Source organism: Oryctolagus cuniculus, chromosome 7 (assembly GCF_964237555.1).
Source record: "Oryctolagus cuniculus chromosome 7, mOryCun1.1, whole genome shotgun sequence".
In the NCBI taxonomy this organism is placed as follows: domain Eukaryota; kingdom Metazoa; phylum Chordata; class Mammalia; order Lagomorpha; family Leporidae; genus Oryctolagus; species Oryctolagus cuniculus.
In genome coordinates, this window is record NC_091438.1 from 111,791,840 (window position 1) to 111,809,469 (window position 17,630).

General features: G+C 43.1%; 1 protein-coding gene and 1 pseudogene across 7 annotated transcripts in view; one reads left to right on the plus strand and one right to left on the minus strand.

The window, feature by feature from the left end:
* NFIA (nuclear factor I A) overlaps positions 1–17,630 on the minus strand; it is a 601,241-nt gene that overhangs the window by 402,098 nt on the left and 181,513 nt on the right. The gene's annotated exons all lie outside the window — the stretch shown is intronic.
* Positions 2,027–2,401, plus strand: LOC100356891 (peptidyl-prolyl cis-trans isomerase FKBP1A pseudogene; annotated as a pseudogene).

A 17,630-nucleotide genomic window follows, 5' to 3' on the forward strand; every position in this document is an offset into this window, starting at 1 on the left:
TGCTTGCGGGCCTCGCTGCGGGTCCTGCGGGGACGGGAGGCTGGAGCCAGCTCTGCCCGCCATCGCGGGGCTTTGGTGCATTGGAGTCCAGCCTTGCACATTTGCCTTCTCCGTTTGCCAGAGCCTCTCGTGAGTTATTAGTGTAGTTCAGGATGGTTAGTGAGAGATTTAACCTTTATTTGCACTGGTGTAGACCAAGAGGTAAAGACCCTCCCTGGTGCATTAAATCAGAAGAGTGCAGGGTGTCACAGAGAACTTGCAGAGAAATAAAGCTTCTGCCCTGGTTCGGAAAGATGACTGAACATAAAGATTGTTAGGTGGGCTCCCTCCAGAATGCAGCTGTCCCTTTAAGGCAGGCTGGCTATACCGGTGAAATTGGAATTTAATTGCTGAGCATCTGATTTGTCAATATCCTACAGAATCTGGGTTCCACACTAGAGCCAACCCTCTCTTTCCTAACACGCCCTCCCCCCACCAAGGTAGCTGGAAGAGTTTTGACATTTAAAGTGGGGTTATTAAAAGATAATTAGTGGAATATTAAGTTCATCTCATGGAGTCATCTTATTTCATGAACCCAGACTCTTTCCGTAAGCCCATGTCATCTGGATATTTCAATGTCAACATTCGGTGCCTATTTTCAACAGCAGAATAGCCTTGGTGGGGAGAGGGGGGTAAAGGGCACAGGTCTAAAAGGAGGTAATATCTCTTTAAATAGCAACTGTCACAACCAAGCTGCTGCATTTGCTGTTGTTTTAAAATGTTTGCTTAATGTCAGTTAAGTAGCTTAGGACATTTTGCCAAAACAATGAGTTACAAGAAAATGTATGCGTAGCTTTCTTGATAAAAATTACCCAAGAAGAAGTCAAGAGGAATAGGAAGCAACCTGGCAGCTGTTGGATTTTCTTAACTGTCCTTGGTGAAGCCACCTAATTAATTACTAACAGGACCTTGTATAATTAAGCTAAAGGTTGGAGAAAGCTCGTGTTTTATTTTGAACACATTTTTAGCTTTAGTCTTGCACTTTATAGCCAGACCAGTGATGCAGCATTACTGGCAGGGACTGTGCCGTGGCTGCCCTTGGCATTACACAGGCTTTGCTGTTCTGATCTGCCTCTTATAGATTCTTATTTTCTGCCCCTTATAGTTCTCTCTCTAGAAAGCCCATGGCATTTTTTCTTCTTTTTTAATATAATTATGTTTTAAAAATTAACAGATTAACACTACACACTTTTTAAAGATTTACTTATTTATTTGAAAGACATAAATAGAGAGAGAATGAGAAAGAGAGATCTTCCATCCTCTGGTTTACTCCCCAAATAACTACAACAATCAGGACTGGGTCTGTCCAAAGCCAAGAGCCAGGAACTCTATCCAGATCTCCCAGATGGGTGGCAGGGTCCAAAATACTTGAGCCAACATGCACAGCCTCCCAGGCACGTTAGCAGGAAACTGGATGAGAAGTGCTGAGTAATCTGGATTTGAACCAGAACTCCAACCAATATAGGATGCAAACATCTCAAGTTGCAGCTTAACCCCTTGCAGCACAACACCCATTCCCTATCACATTTTTTAAATGTTTATTTATTTTTATCTGCTTGAAAGGCAAAGTGAGAGAGAGAGAGATCGTCCATCTTTGCATTCACTTCTCCAAATACCTGTAACAGTTAGCTCTGAGCCCGGCCAAAGCCAGGAGTCTCAAACTCCATCCAGGCCTCTGACAATGGTGGCAGGAGCCCTTGCATTTGTATCATCATCTCCTGCCTCCCAGGATGTATTCGCAGGAAGCTGGATCTGAAGTGGAGTTGCCAGCACTCCTGTATGAGGTGCAAGACTCCCATATGGGATACAGGTATCCCAAGCAGCAGTTTAACCCTCTGTTCCCCCAGTTTTTATTTATTAGTTTTACTTATTTGAAAGACAGAGAGACAGGCAGGCAGGGCTGAGCAGAGCCGCGGAACCGCTGCCAGGTCTGCTCTCGGTCCACGCTGTCCGCCTCGCCGCCTGCCCAGCGTCCGCTGCCGCTGCCATGGGAGTGCAGGTGGAGACCATCTCCCCCGGAGACGGGGGCACCTTCCGGAAGCACGGCCAGACCTGCGTGGTGCACTACACCGGGATGCTTGAAGATGGAAAGAAATTCGATTCCTCCCGGGACAGGAACAAGCCCTTTAAGTTTATGCTGGGCAAGCAGGAGGTGATCCGAGGCTGGGAAGAAGGGGTTGCCCAGATGAGTGTGGGTCAGAGAGCCAAACTGACCATCTCCCCAGACTATGCCTATGGTGCCACTGGGCACCCGGGCATCAGCCCACCACACGCCACTCTCGTCTTCGATGTGGAGCTTCTAAAACTGGAATGACAGGAATGGCCTCCTCCCTCAGCTCCCTGTTCTTGGATCTGCCTTGGAGGGTCTGGTGCTCCAGATACGTGCACGTGAATCCATCCCGAGCTTTTCCTGCAGTTTCACGACGCCCTCTGTACAAAACGCAACAGCCACGGTTGAACCAGGCTGGACAATCCAATAGTCAACTCAATGCAGGCCTCTTATGTGGGGGGCAGGGACCCAAGAACTTGAGCCATTACCTGCTGCCTTCCAGGTGTGCATTAACAGGAAACTGGACTAGGGGAGGAGTCAAGCCCCAGCACCTGATACCCAATGCAAGTGCCCCAGCTTGTGTCTTAACTGCTATGGAAAATGCCTGACCAGCCTATCTGTACTTCCTTTACTGAGTATCCATTTCCTGGTAGCATACAACTTTCACCTAGAATAGAATATTAGTAAATAGAAATAATGTTTATAAGTAACCAAAAAAAAAGTTCTGGGCCTAGTTGGGATAGCGCTAGGTTGTGTGTCCTTGAGGTGATTAAGTAACAGCTGTAAAATAGAACATCAACCTACTGTGAGATAAAATCCAAATATCAATAACAATGTAATGTGATTATGCCATGTCCAATTTTTGTATATATAAAGGCATTGGCAGCTCTATGATTTTTTTTTTCCTGGAAGTACAGATAGAGTTATGATGGCTAAAAAAGGAGGAAATGACATTTGGTTGGGCCAAAAGTACACATTTGTCAGGTGGAAAAGGAAGGGACAGGGCATTCCATTTTGGGAAAATACAGTGATGTGCATGTACACAGTGGGCCAGAGAATGGGGATCCATTCCATGGGGGCTAGTTGCCTAGCTAGAATTAGTTTGTGTTCTAGTAACTAGCAATGAAGTTAGAAAGGCAGGCTGAGACAAGGTGGTGGAGAGCCTTGTAAGCCATTTGAACTTTTACTTGAGAGAATGGAAAGACCTCAAGGGCATTTGAGCAAAAGATGTTCCCATACAAAGTAAGATCTACAAATTGGAAAGGTCTTCTAGTAATGGAGCAAAGAGACGAATAAGAAAAATGTAAGGGAATATGAGTAAGTCTGAGGCTATAGCACAGCTGGAAAGAGTGAGAGAGTGAGAGAAAGAGAAGCAGAGTAGAGAGTGAGAAAAAGATGAGGAGGCAAAGGAGACTGAGTACTGGTAGTTTTCATATACTTTGATAAACAGGAGCAATGTAGGAGTGAAATCTTTCCAGACTCTCCCAGAAGTTCAAATGCCTAGAAAATGCATAGTCAGACACAGTAGTAAAAGAGGCTCTCTTACTGCCTCTTCTATTTAAATGGTTTTAAAATAATGCCAGTGACAATGGCTCCCATAGACTGAATATTTACACTGTATTGGTTGTCTCCTACCTCTGAATTTGCATTGCAGGAACATCAGCTCTACCATACCACTAAAAATCAGGTACACATTGAATGGGGTGACTGGGTTGCCAAACCCATTGATAGCCTCATTTTTTCCTGTAACTTGGCCGGATGCCTTGAAAATAGTAGGCTTTTCCAGGAATTCTGTTTTGTTGAGCAAAATAAAAAATTTAACCCTCTTGTAAGACATTGATATGGATACTAAAACATCAGAGTCTTGCAAAATCAACTGTTACTAAAAACATGTATTTTTAATTAATTTCTTATAATTTGTGAACAAAGTTGACACAAAAATGAGGAGTTCTTCAGAAAGTTCATGGAAGTTGCATATTTCAAAATTTTTGTGTGGCAGGAATTTGGTATGATGGTTAAGACTCTGCTTGGGGTACCCCCATCTCATATCTGAGTATGTGGGTTCAAGTTCTATCTCTACTTCCCATTCCAAATTCCTTTTAATGTGCACCCTGGGAAAAGCAGGTGATGGCTCAAGTAGTTGGGTTCCTGCTAAACATGTAGGAGACCTGAATTGAGTTCCAGGTTCCTGAGTTTGGCCTTGCTCAACTCTTTGTGGGCCTTTGGAGAATGAATCAGCAGATAGAACATTTTTATGTATTGTTTTTTTTTTTTTTTCCTGTCTGTTGAGAGAGAGAGAAGAAAAATTTTTGTATGCCCCAAATAAACAACTTTTAATCCCATTTTTCCCGGAGCTTTTCAGAGAATTCTCCTATAGTTCACATTTTCCTCATCTGCCTGTGTAAATCCTAAGTAGTACAAAGCACTATTTAGACTAGGTAATCAACACAAGCATTCATTGCAATATAAATGATCAGCATAATAAGTAAAACTAAATCGAGGAATTGTTGAGACTCCCAAGTAGACAGGTTGTGTAGACTATGGTTCCCTCCCCCCCAAATCTATTCTCTCTTGGATAAATAGATGAACAGTTAGAAGCAGTATTTCCTGGCCTTCCTTGCAGCTATGTATGGCACATGATTAGATTCTTCTCCATGAATATGAGCAGATTTGTTGAGTGCAACTTCCATGTTTCTTACTTAAAAGAAATTTGTCCAGAACTTGTGACCCTTTACAAATGAGATCATGTTAGGGACCTAACTTCATCTACACAGACCAAGACAATGCCTGGGAGCCAAGATGTAAGGAACCTGGGTTGTTAAATGACATCACAGAGCAGAGTTGCTTCTGCAGCCTAGATTGTTCTTAAGTCACTGTGTTTTTGAGATTTCTGATACAGCATTGTATCCCAGCCTTTACTGTAACTAATCATGAAGATTATAAAACAATCTCATCATATCCTTGGATTGTTTTTTCTTCAGTACCCCAGCTTAGTCCATAACACATTCGGTTTTACTACCAGCTTCCTTTCCCCTTCTGCGAATTTCCCTGCAGAGCTCTCATCCCTGCCACAATAAATGACACCCTTTGATCTTTTCATCACTTCCTTATACACCATACAATTCATTACCCTTTGTGCGATTCTTCTGTTCAGAAGTCCCTGAAGTTTTCTCCCTGTTCCACTCATTTTGTCAGGAAGCAGGATTATATTTCCAGATGCCCTTAGACATCTTGCGCTCATCTAAGACAGCTCTTGTCACACTGCATACGTGTCATCTATTTGTGTGTCTGTTTACTAGACTATGAGCTGCTGGCAACTGCAATTATTTTATTCATCCCTGTATGTACTATGTACCATAGTAGATCCTCAATAAATGTTTGTTGAATGAATGTGTGAATGAGTACGTGATCAAATGGTTACTTTTTCTAGCTTTCCACTCTAGTAGAAAATGCGGGCCGGAGCATGGTTGCTATAAGACAGGACATTATCACAAAGGGAGAGTTTTAGAAATAAACAGCATGGCATTGAATTTGCTTTTCACAGGTCTTCCACATGTGTTATCACTTTTCACTTTCCTGCTGGGTAGATGGGAAAGGCATTGTCATTTCCACCACACAAATGTGGAAACTGAGGCTCGGGAAACTATATATAGAGAGTTACTCAAGGTCATTCACTCAGTAAATAGTTGAATAGAATATTCCATTCATTTAGAATTCTCCCCAAAGCACTGACTATGATGTCTGGCTTAGGACAGTTTTTTAGAGAACAATTTGCGGTGCTGGTGCTGTGGCATGGCGGGTAAAGCCACCACCTGCAGTGCCAGCATCCCATATGGGCGCCAGTTTGTGTCCTGGCTGCTCTGCTTCCAATTTGGCTCTCTGCTATGGCCTAGGAAAGCAGTGGAAGGTGGCCCAAGTCCTTGGGCCCCTGCACCCACATGGGAGACCTGGAAGAACCTCCTGGCTCCTGGCTTTGGATCAGCACAGCTCCGGCTGTTGCGGCCATATGGGGAGTGAACCAGCAGATGGAAGACCTCTCTTTCTGCCTATGCCTCTCTGTAACTCTGCCTTTCAAATAAATTCATCTTTTAAAAATACTTATTTTAAGGTAACAGAATTATTTCAAAAATGAACAATTTGGATGGTTAGATGACTCTATCATAATGAAAGGTCAACACATAGACCACTCCTTCTTGTCTTGGACCCACCACCATAAACTGCAGAAGACCAGAAGCAATGTCATACAACTGAGCTGCAAGAGTTACTAGAGGAAGGAAACCCTGACTAAAGTAAAGGTAGCAATGCATGAGTTTCCAATTCACAGAAGGAGAGAGCTGAAAGGGAATTCAGAAGTCTCCAGCCACCACATTTTACAGATGATAAAACTGAAACTAGCAGAGTTAAGTAGCTTGCTGATGTCTACACAGCTGGTAAGGAATTAGTCCCCAGCCTGGTGCCAATATCATTACATCATGCAAAGGGTATTCAGCAGGAATGGGAAAGGAATGAATAACCATCTCTGGTATCAACGTAGAAAAAAGGCCTGGGAAAGTGGAAGATATGTTGCTAATGAGTCTGATAGGAGAAAGAAAATGGTTAGTTGTCTGAGCTGGAAGGATAGCTATAAAATTGAGGCTAGTTCTTAAAGATTTACCCAAATGTGTTTAAACAGTTAAAGGATAATTTTCAGAAAAAAATAAGTGAGGGCAGGGGTGGGGGCACCTGTCTAGAACTGTAACTCAGAGAGGAGTGAATTGGTTTTTTGAGCTGGGCTAATCGAGTTTCCTTCTTTACTCTTGGTGACTGGTGGTCCCCTTCTTAGGGTTTAATCGTCTATAAAATGTAAATGTCATCAGACTTGTTTATTTCATGAGGTTCACTAAGGATTCAATGGAATCACAAGTGGGAATCCACCCAAAAAATTTGTTTCTATTTCATGAAGGCCAATATTATCAACCGTTGTTAATGGAGGGCTAGACAGAACAAGGAATATGAATATTTAGTCGAATTTCTTCTGCCTGTGTTCTATTGGTTTTGGGATGGAAGGGTGTGTATGTGTGTTTTATATATATATATCTATATATATACACACACACACACACATACACACACACATACTCATTTTTTTAAAGATATTTATTTGAAAGACAGAGTTATAGAGAGAGGTCTTCCATCCGCTGGTTCACTCCCCAGATGGCCACAACGGCCAGAGCTGCACCAATCCTAAGTGGCCAGAGCTGCGCTGATCTGAAGCCAGGAGCCAGGTGCTTTCTCCTGGTCTCCCATGCGGGTACAGGGGCCCAAGGACTTGGGCCGTCTTTTAACACACACATACTCATATTCTACTAAAATTAAAATAAGGTAAAACCAAGGCAATATCTAGAATACATGCAATGAGATTCCATATTCTTTCTAGAGTTGATCTAAAATTTTGACTTTGAGTTTCCTAATAACCAATTCAAGAAGGAAACTGAAAAGCAATATTCTTAAGATTTCCTTCCCCTCTCTACCATACAAACACCCAGACCTGGGTTGTCACCGACAGGATGGTCTCCACTGCAACACCCAGAGCCATGTGCTCAGTGCCTGAACGACAGTCCCACCAGCGTGAGGACAGAGGCAGTGCGAATAACTATTTGAGCAATTACGCTGGCTAATGGCCCTGGTGCTCCCATTATACTACATCAGAATTTGTCTCAGTTGATAACATAGGCCCAGAAAATCAGCAACAAAGAAAGAACAGAATTCACTGAGGTTGACCCCTCTGATTCTGTACTTTTTCACAGTTACCCTACTATTGCTAAGATCACAACTACCACCATCCCTCCATAGTCGGATAAGAATTAAATGGGACCTGGGCAATCCAGTTGGCATGGACACTATGGCTTCAAACTCTCATTTCTGATCTTTGTCTTCAGTGTTCCAGCCTCTCCTGATTTGTCTCTTTCATAAGGTGACTCAACATGGGTTCAGCAAAGAGACCGGTAATCAAGCAAGTTCTAGGATCAGGGTTGCTGTTTGATACAACAAGCAGTAATAAGTGGATGTCTTGTCTCAGAGTTCACTTAACTAAGAACCAGGATTATGGGTCAACCAAAAGCATTAGAGAAAACATGATGCTGAGTGGACCAGAGTGGAGAGATGAGGCACAAGCTGACACTATACTGGAGGTCTCTTATGGAAATAGCAGGATTTTTAAAACCATGGTGAAATATATATATATAATATATTAAATATATATCAAATTAATATATCAAATATTATATTAAATATATATTAAAGCGATGGTGATGGTTGCCCAACAACTTACATCTACTTAATGCCAATGAACTGTGCATCTAAAAATGATTGAAATGCCCACTACGGCCAGCGCTGTGCTGATCCGAAGCCAGGAACCGGGTGCTTCCTCCTGGTCTCCCATGTGGGTGCAGGGGCCCAAGCCCTTGGGCCATCCTTCACTGCCTTCCCCAGGTACAGCAGAGAGCTGGACTGGAAGAGGAGCAACCAGGACAGGATCTGGTGCCCTGACCAGGACTAGAACCCAGGGTGCTGGCACTGCAGGCGGAGGATTAGCCTAGTGAGCCGTGGCGCCGGCCACTGAAATAACCTTTTAAAAATTCCATTTCTATGAACTTTTTGAAGTGTGTGTGTGTGTGTGTAATTTTGTTTATTCATTTATTTGCCCAAGGATACCTAGTGGCTTCCAAACTTTTGACAATTGTGAATAAAGCTACTATGACCATGGGCGTATAAATTTCAGTTCAAGTCCTTGTTTGCATTGGTTTTGTATATGTACCCAGAGATGGAGTTGCTGAATCATACAGTAACTCTATTTTAATTTTTTGAGAAGGGAATAGTGCTATTATTGATCTTTGGAGAAAGTATCCAGCAAGTTCTCCAGCCACTTGTTTCATATATGGAGCTGATTCTCGTCTTCCCATTCACTGTGTGATCCTTGGAAGTCATTTGAATTTGAGGGACCAGTTTTGGTTTCCTCATCTGAAAAATGTCTTTGAACTCATTGATATCCAAGGTCTTTTGAAATTTTAAAGGTCTATGATTCTGCATAATGGAATGGGGTCATAAATTTATTCCTTCATTCACTCATTTCAGAAGATCTTTTTGAATGCTGTAGCAGTGTTTTTTCTCAAAGATGCATCCGAGTTCTCCAGGGTGTATGCAGTTGGGATTAGAAAGGCTGGCATGAGGAAGAAATAAAATGGACTGCAAGTTAGTGGGAAAGCAGGTGTCAAGATGATGCTAATTAGTGGGCATTTGGCACAGCAGTTAAGATGCTGCCTGGGATGCCAGTGTCCCATGTTGGAGTGCCCTGGCTCAAGTCCTGGCTGTGCTTCCAATTCCATCTTCTTTCTAAATGCATACCTTGGAAGGCAGCAAAAGAGCCCAAGTAGTTGGGTTCCTGCCATCCATGTGGGAGACTCTGATTGAGTTCCAGGATCCTCCTGGTTTCAGCCTGACCCTGCCCAGCTCTGGCTGGCATCTGTGAAGTGAGCCAGTAGATGGACAATTTCTCTGTCTCTCTGCCTTTCAAATAATAAATATATAAACAAATAAATCTAATAAATGAATACTTTTAAAACATAAACCCATCATTAAAAAAAAAAAAAAACCAGATGAAGCTGAAGCAGTAAAGGCATTTTGGCCCAGTGATCAACTTTTAAGTCTGTAGACTTTATCTGGACAGCAAAGTTCTTTTTTTTTTTTTTTTTTTTTTTTTTTTTTTTTTTTTTTTTGACAGGCAGAGTTAGACAGTAAGAGAGAGACAGAGAGAAAGGTCTTCCTTCCTTCCTTCTGTTGGTTCACTCCCTAAATGGCCGCTACGGCCGGCACGCTGCGCTGATCCGAAGCCAGGAGCCAGGTGCTTTCTCCTGGTCTCCCAAGCGGATGCAGGGGCCCAAGCACTTGGGACATCCTCCACTGCCCTCCCGGGCCACAGCAGAGAGACAGCAAAGGTTTTAAGAAGTTGCTAACAATATGAGATTTTGTTTGGGAAAATCACTCTGACAGCAATGTGAGGAGTGAATTGCAGGGCTGGAGAAACAAACTACACATTCTTTCTTTCCTCTGTTATCTCATTTTTCCCCTTGTGCTTTGAAAGTGGGAAAGTTAGTCAAGATGTCCTGAGCTTAGCCCGGAACAAAAGACATTTAGATCAAACTCACTGCTCGATAAACAATGCTATGCTATGCCACTTACACTGAAAAGTGTTCAGGCACCATTTCTCCCCAAATGTGAAACTGTTCAGGGAACCTACACATCCTGGTTGTAACACATTAATGTCTGCAGGTTATTAGTTTGCCAATGAATGTTTTAGGGCTGTAATGCTAGAGCAATTTAGGAAAAAAACTTCTGATGGGAGATTATCATCCCTTTGTAAAACTAAAAAATTAAATAACACATTTTAAAATAATATCTTTATAGTAGAATTTTAAAAATACATATTTGTTTAAGTGGACATTTCCCTTAATTGGGATGCAAAAAGTCTAGTTCTGGTTTGGTACGTTTTTCTTTACATAAATAATGTAGTATTATAAAATCATAAAATGACACGGTAATGCTCTTTTCCTTTCTTATATATGTCTTGTTTTCTTTGCCATGAAAGTTATAAATTGTGCTGCATCGGCAGAATTGCATACCTATGAAAACAACGAATGATCCCTGAAGGCCGTTATTTTTAATGGGCCAAGAAAAGAAGTTGGTTCCTATCTCAGATCACATGAATGCAGAAATGAGTTGTTTGGAAAAATACTCAGGCAGAATAATGCCTGGGTTTACTGCAGATATTAAGATTTATTCGACCAGCAGCGTAAAATGTAAAATGTTGCTGGAAAGAATGGCATTTACCTCTAATAAATTTTGTCAGTTTTGCATAGCTTTAACTTTCTGTTTAGCAAGAAAAGAAAACTAAAATGAAAGCAAGGAGAACCAATTATAAAGAGTGGCGTCGTTTGGCGAGTTTACTTTAAACGGTTTCAAGCAGGACTAGGCTGAGAACTGGAAAATTCGTAGTTAGTAATGTACTTGGTATGTTAACAGTACATCAAAAAAAGGACTTGTTCAAGAAAGAGGCCAAAGAATGGTGTTTCTGGTTTTGACATTATTCCTCTTAGTTTGTTAGTCCTTGGAAGAGCTATAAAGTTGATAATATTGAACATATTTTGCCGTGAGATAGTAAACAGAAATAAAATTTTCCCAACTGGTTCTCTGATAACGTGTTTCTGCTAGCTGTATAGACTACTAAAATTTACACTCACTAATCAAAAACTTTTTTTAAAAGATTTATTTATTTATTTGAGATGCAGAGTTACAGACAGAGAGAGGGAAAGGCAAAGAGAGAGATCTTCCATCCACTGGTTCACATCCCAAATGGCTGCAACAGCCAGAGCTGGGCTGATCCGAAGCCAGGAGCCAGGAGTTTCCTCCCAATCTCCCATATGGGTACAGAGGCCCAAGCAATTGAACCACATGGACTGCTTTTCCAGGTCATCAGCAGGGAGCTGAATCAGAAGTGGAGCACACCAGACTTGAACTGATGCCCATATGGGATACCCATGCCACAGGTGGAGGCCCAATACCCTATACAAGAGCACTGGCCCCCTAATCAAATTTTTTTTTTAAGACACGAACTATCAAACTGTAGCTGATGTGTCAGGCATTACATTAGGTTCTGGGGATGCCGGGCAAGTAAGGGGTGGTTTGGTCTCTAAAACAGCAAGTGATTCTAGGCGCAACTGACTTGCCAAAAGGCCAAAGAATGATAGCATTCTCCAGTAGGTGACAACATGTGACACAAGACAGCAGATGGAGATCCACTACCTTATATTATAGGACTATCTTCTGAGAATATCATATCAAAGGAAATGCTATGTCCTGCTGTGACTGCATATTTGAGTAAATTCTGGGCATGACACTTGCATCAAAGTGTGGTAAGACTAGTTATTAGTGTCCAATTTAGTTTTTCAAAGTCGGAATGTGAGAAGATAATTGAACTTTATATTACAGATAATTGAAAGAAATGCAAATTGCGATATCATTTGCTATTTGAGACACCATGTGATTTTTTTTCTGGTAGCCCGGAGAGTTGTTCTTAGGATTGGAGATAACAACATTGACACAGACCCTTGTTATTTCCTAAGTTAAATGTTCCTAATTGGGGGCTAGCATGTGATGCATCATTTGGGACACCTGCATCCCTTATCAGAGTTTCTAGGTTTGAGTCCCAGCTCCACTTCCAATTCTAACTTCTTGCTAATGTGCACCCTGGGCAGCAGCAGGTGATGGTTCAAGTACTTGGGTCCCTGCCATCCACACAGGAGACCCTAACTGAGTTCCAGGCTGCTGGCCCAGCCCTGGCTATGGTGGACATTTCTGGAGTGAAACAAAGGATGGAAGATTTATCTCTGCCTCTTACTCAAATAAATTGAAAAAAGTTGGAAAGGTGTTGAAGGGCTTATAAAATGCATCCCCCTTCTTTTATTCATGTAACTTGTAAATTATATCATAGTTTTACAGGTGTCTATATTGTTTTAACTTATTTACTTGATCACTCCAGTGTTTCAATTTGTTCAAAGCCTTTAATTTTTAAAAACCTAACATTGCATAATGTTACTATTATGAGTTACTGTCTTAGTAGGATTAAGTACAATGGTAGCAGACTTTCTTGGCTGGTAGATGGATATAATTGCATTAACTTTAAAGTGCTCCCCCTCAAAAACCTCCTTAGCTTTCACAGTTAATATAAAAGTTTAAAGCCGGCGCCGTGGCTCAATAGGCTAATCCTCCACCTTGCGGCGCCGGCACACCGGGTTCTAGTCCCGGTCGGGGCACCGGATTCTGTCCCGGTAGCCCCTCTTCCAGGCCAGCTCTCTGCTATGGCCAGGGAGTGCAGTGGAGGATGGCCCAGGTGCTTGGGCCCTGCACCCCATGGGAGACCAGGAAAAGCACCTGGATCCTGGCTCCTGCCATCGGATCAGCGCGGTGCGCCGGCTGCAGCGGCGGCCATTGGAGGGTGAACCAACGGCAAAGGAAGACCTTTCTCTCTCTGTCTCTCTCTCTCACTGTCCACTCTGCCTGTCAAAAAAAAAAAAAAAAAAAAAAAAAAAAAAAAAAGTTTAATGCGGGACCAGTGTTGTGGTGCGGTGAGTTAAGCTGCCTCTTGGAACACCTGCATCCCATTTTAGAGTGCTGGTTCCGGGATCTGCTATTCCACTTCAGATCCAGCTTCCTGCTAATGTGCCCCAGGAAGATAGCAGATACTGACCTACGCACTTGGATGTCTGCTACCAGGTGGGAGACCTAAATGGAATTTTGGGCTCCTGGATCCATCATGGCCCAGGCCTGGCTGCTGCTGACATTTGGATAGTGAACCAGTGGATAGCAGATCTCGCCTTCCCTCTCCCTTTCTCTCTGTCATTCTACCTTACAAATATACAAATCTTTGGAGGAAAAAAGTTTAATGCAAGAATTCAAATCCTAAGACGAAAATCAAAAGCACTTCACTGATACAGCAATCCCAGTATGAGAAAAATCTGAATTTTTTGCTGGTAGCTTGCTACTTTAAAAATAAAAACATAAACAAGAAAATAATGGCTAACATGTTTAGTATTCAGATAGATACGAATATCACTAAATGAAATATCAATTCACTCTAACAAGATGGTTCAAAGCAGCAGCACATTAAGAATTTTACTAAACTTTATGTACAATAAGAAAGTTTGGTTCATGGTTTTTTTTTCCCTTATGAAACAACCATACTAGGTAAGTCTTAAAAAGATAACTCTGCTGCCAGACTAGGTGTCTATAATGTTAAATTTTGGTTAACAAGGAAGATATCAAATAAATTAATTCAGATACACTTTAGGGGAACATTTCATGAGTTGATGGCCCTGCCTAATGCCCTGCAGAGACTTCTTTGTTAATTTTTGTGTGTTCATATTTATGCATTCGGTATTTTACTGTTATAGCTATGGATGCCCAACACTGAGGCTCTGGTATCTGGCTATAGAGACAAAGAATGGTGAGTTGCTGTTTTCTGGAAGAGCAGGGACCTCCTGTCTATTTGGAGTTGGTGGGCTGCTTTTTTGTGCACTGAGAAGTTAACCCTCATCCATTCCTGTCTTCTTTAGTGACTGAATTAACATACCTCATCTATCTCCAAATCAAATAACATGCACACTGTGCACTATCTACAAATCACAGGTCCTGAAATAGTGACCCAAACAAAAGACCAACGTTTGTTTTCCACTGTGGAGCAAATGGGGCTGTTGGTTGTGCTATTTCCTTCCACTCTTTCAGATTCATCTGAGAGCAGCCCTGTTTCAGTTGTCTTGGCCCAGCTTACTCCCCTCGGTATCCACTCCCATCCAACCAAGAAGGTTTTCACTACACTGCTGCATCTGGCTTTTTAATTTCCCTTAAACGGGAGGATGGATTCTCCCATATCATGGACAATCCAGGCTGACTTTATCAAGTAAGTTAAAGCCATCAGCTTGGCCTTTTCCTTCCCAATCTCACTCTTCTTTTCAAGGAAAACAGGGCCCTCTAGCCCCTGGTAAATGCATGTAAGGTTGGCACTGCAGAACCAACCCAGGAGGGCTGGATCATGAAGGCTTTCTTCACCACAGCTGCTAATTTGCAATCTGCAGTGCACTTAAACCCTTTAAAACTGCAAACAAACTTCGAGAAAGTTACCTGACTGTAAACAAAGACCCGTTGCTTAAGTTATTATTATGCAACACTGTGACATTACTTACACAGCAATTATCTTTCCAGTTTGACAAATGCTACCAAGGCTTTGTAAGCAGCTTCAGAACTAAAGACCTAGGAGAAATGCGTCAGTGCCAACTTTATGAACGGAAAGTTTCCCACCTCCTTGGAAAACAGGCTTTGCCCTGCAAACAAAATATAGCACCAAGGCTGTCTCTCCCCTGCATCCGCCCCCCAAGTATTGGAACTCCACTTTTTAAGAAGAAATGACCAGACTAGTAATATCTGAATGCTGGGTTATAGAGAACGGCGACACAACAATGTCTGAAAATAAAAATCTGGATGTGCTTTTTAAAAAACTCACAGTCTTCAATACACATCTAGTAAATCAGTTGGTAATTAGTTTGCTGTTCAAAGCAAAACAAAACAAAGGTGCGTGTCACCGCCGGGCTGTGTCAGCCCCAGGTGCTCGCCACGGGAGCTGCAGGGGGAACTGCCCCTCCGCTGCTGTTCAACCGCTGCACCGCTCGGTGTTTACGTAGAAGACAAAGCAAACCTACTCTGGACGCAATTTTATTTAAACTTCCATCACCAGACCCAAACGATCAGCTTGAAAAGGAAGAACCGGTAACCAGTTGTCAGAAGCAAAGAGCGAGTGGGGACAAATGACGCGCGCAACTGCCTGTGACCGTCCTCCCCCAGGGCTGTCTCCAGGCTGACCCCGTGGGGGCCGAGGGTCGGAGGGAGTGGAGGGGCCCGACGAGATTCACAGCGTTATCTCCTAGCCGCAGAAGGCTGGCCTCCCCTAGGCTCCAGGAGCGGTGGTGGCCATTTTCTTTCTCTTTGCTTTTCTTTTTGAAGGGAGCAAAAGCAAGATAAAACCGACAAGGTCTATCTCCTTCCCTGCACCGATAGCTTGGCTCCTCTCCTCCCACCCGCAAAGAAAAACATTTTTAAAAATCGCAGGTACAAAACCCAGTCCACACGCATCCTGGGAGGCTTCAGCTGTCAACTCGATGCCATTGGGCGAGTTGCACTGAAGGAGACGCGGTCTTGAAAATCAATCCGTGCTCGCGCCCCCGCGCCGCCGCCGCCGCAGTGGCCACAAAATTAGCGGCTCCGAGGACATTTTTGCCGCAGTGCACGTCCGCCGTAACCACCGAGCACTCGGGTGAATAATGGAGGTACAGTGTGGAGACCATCAAGTTGATTTATCACGCAAAATAATTCACTGCTTCAGTCCGGCTCTTGCTGCTGTCGCTCTAAATCACGCGCGCGCGCCTGTCCAGATCCACGGGCGCCCACACGGGCCCGACACACGTGTGAGCGAGTGCGTGCGCGCGCGCCAGGGCCCCGGGGAACCGGCCGGGTCGCCGTGCGGATCTGGGAGGTGGGGGTGATGGTGGTGGTGGTGGTGGAGAGCTAAACGGCTCGTCATCCCAGCCCCCGACCCCCGTTTCTGCAGAGCGGACAAGGGGCTTGCAGCTTGGAGCAAAATAAAGTCCGAACAAAACTAGACTGTGAGACCATCACGTCGCAGCGTGAAAGTGACTGACGGTAACGCAGACTCCGTAAAGACGCGGGGTCTCTTACAGGCAAAACTACCCTCCCCCCTTTCGAAAGACAGAAAAAGAAAACCCATTAGGACTGAGTTCAGATCTGAAGCGCTGGGCTTAAAATGCACGCACATATTGAAGCCTCTGCAATTACAAGTTCTTGGGTAAACATCTGGTGAAGACATTCCGGGAGCACCTCAAAAAGGAAGAAAGGAGTAAGACAGCCACTTCTTTATGTATCTTGTGCCCCCCAAAATGTTGCTCAGACCTTTCCCTTAAAGTGTGTTCTTAGTCTAAAGACTTTTAAATCGTCTCTAAGGGGCCATGAGGAGTGCTGGGTTCCCTGTGAACTTGGGCTCCTCTCTGGAAAATGGCACAGGGTAAACGATGTGCTTTCTAAGTACTTTTTTTTTTTTTCCGGTGACAATCCCAAGATATCATCTAGGAAAGAAAGAGGATTATGGCAAGGGTGTAGGGGTAATGTAGAGAGAAAAAGAGGTCACACTCTTCAGGTGGCATCTGTTTAAACCGATGCTAATAACCGTGATGAGTCCAGTAAGTCTGAGTCCTTGACAATGAAGATTGTGTCTGTATTAAGCGCTGTTGTGGTCCTAGCTGTGAATTTTATGTAGCATATAGTGAATGCTCCTTGGGAATGATTATAATTATACTGGGGGGGGGGACTATTTTTCAAGGATCAACCCAAAGGATTTGGGAGTTGGAGCAACTGCCAATGTCCATGTTTATTTACATTCCGTTTATAAAATGCATTGAATCATTTGAATCATTCAGGGGGAAAAAAGCTTTTCACTGAAAGTTCTGTTGTCCAGATTGACCAAATTATTGGAGTGATTGCTCCTTGTCTACTTTTTTCAGAAAATAGCTCTAAGCAGGGTCCCTGACCAGAACTGCTGTTCTGTATTCTTCTGTCCACGTAGTGAGTAGGCAAGAGTGCAGGTGGTAGAGGCAAACCACTGGTTGGTTTTACATGCCCTGGCTGGGTAATCCTATGCAAACCACTTGGTTTAGTTATGCCTCAGTTTGCTGCGAGTGTAGAAGGAGGATTCTAAGAGCAACTAATTCATAGGGCTGTTGTCAGAATCAAATGAGTTATACTAAAGTGCTTAGAACAGAGCCTGCACATGTAATAAACAACTAAATGAATGTTAGCAGTCACTAGTACTCCAACGTACACACAGGGAAAGCAAGGTCAGATATAGTAGAGGGGTCTTTGAATTGCTCCTGGATTTCAACTAAGT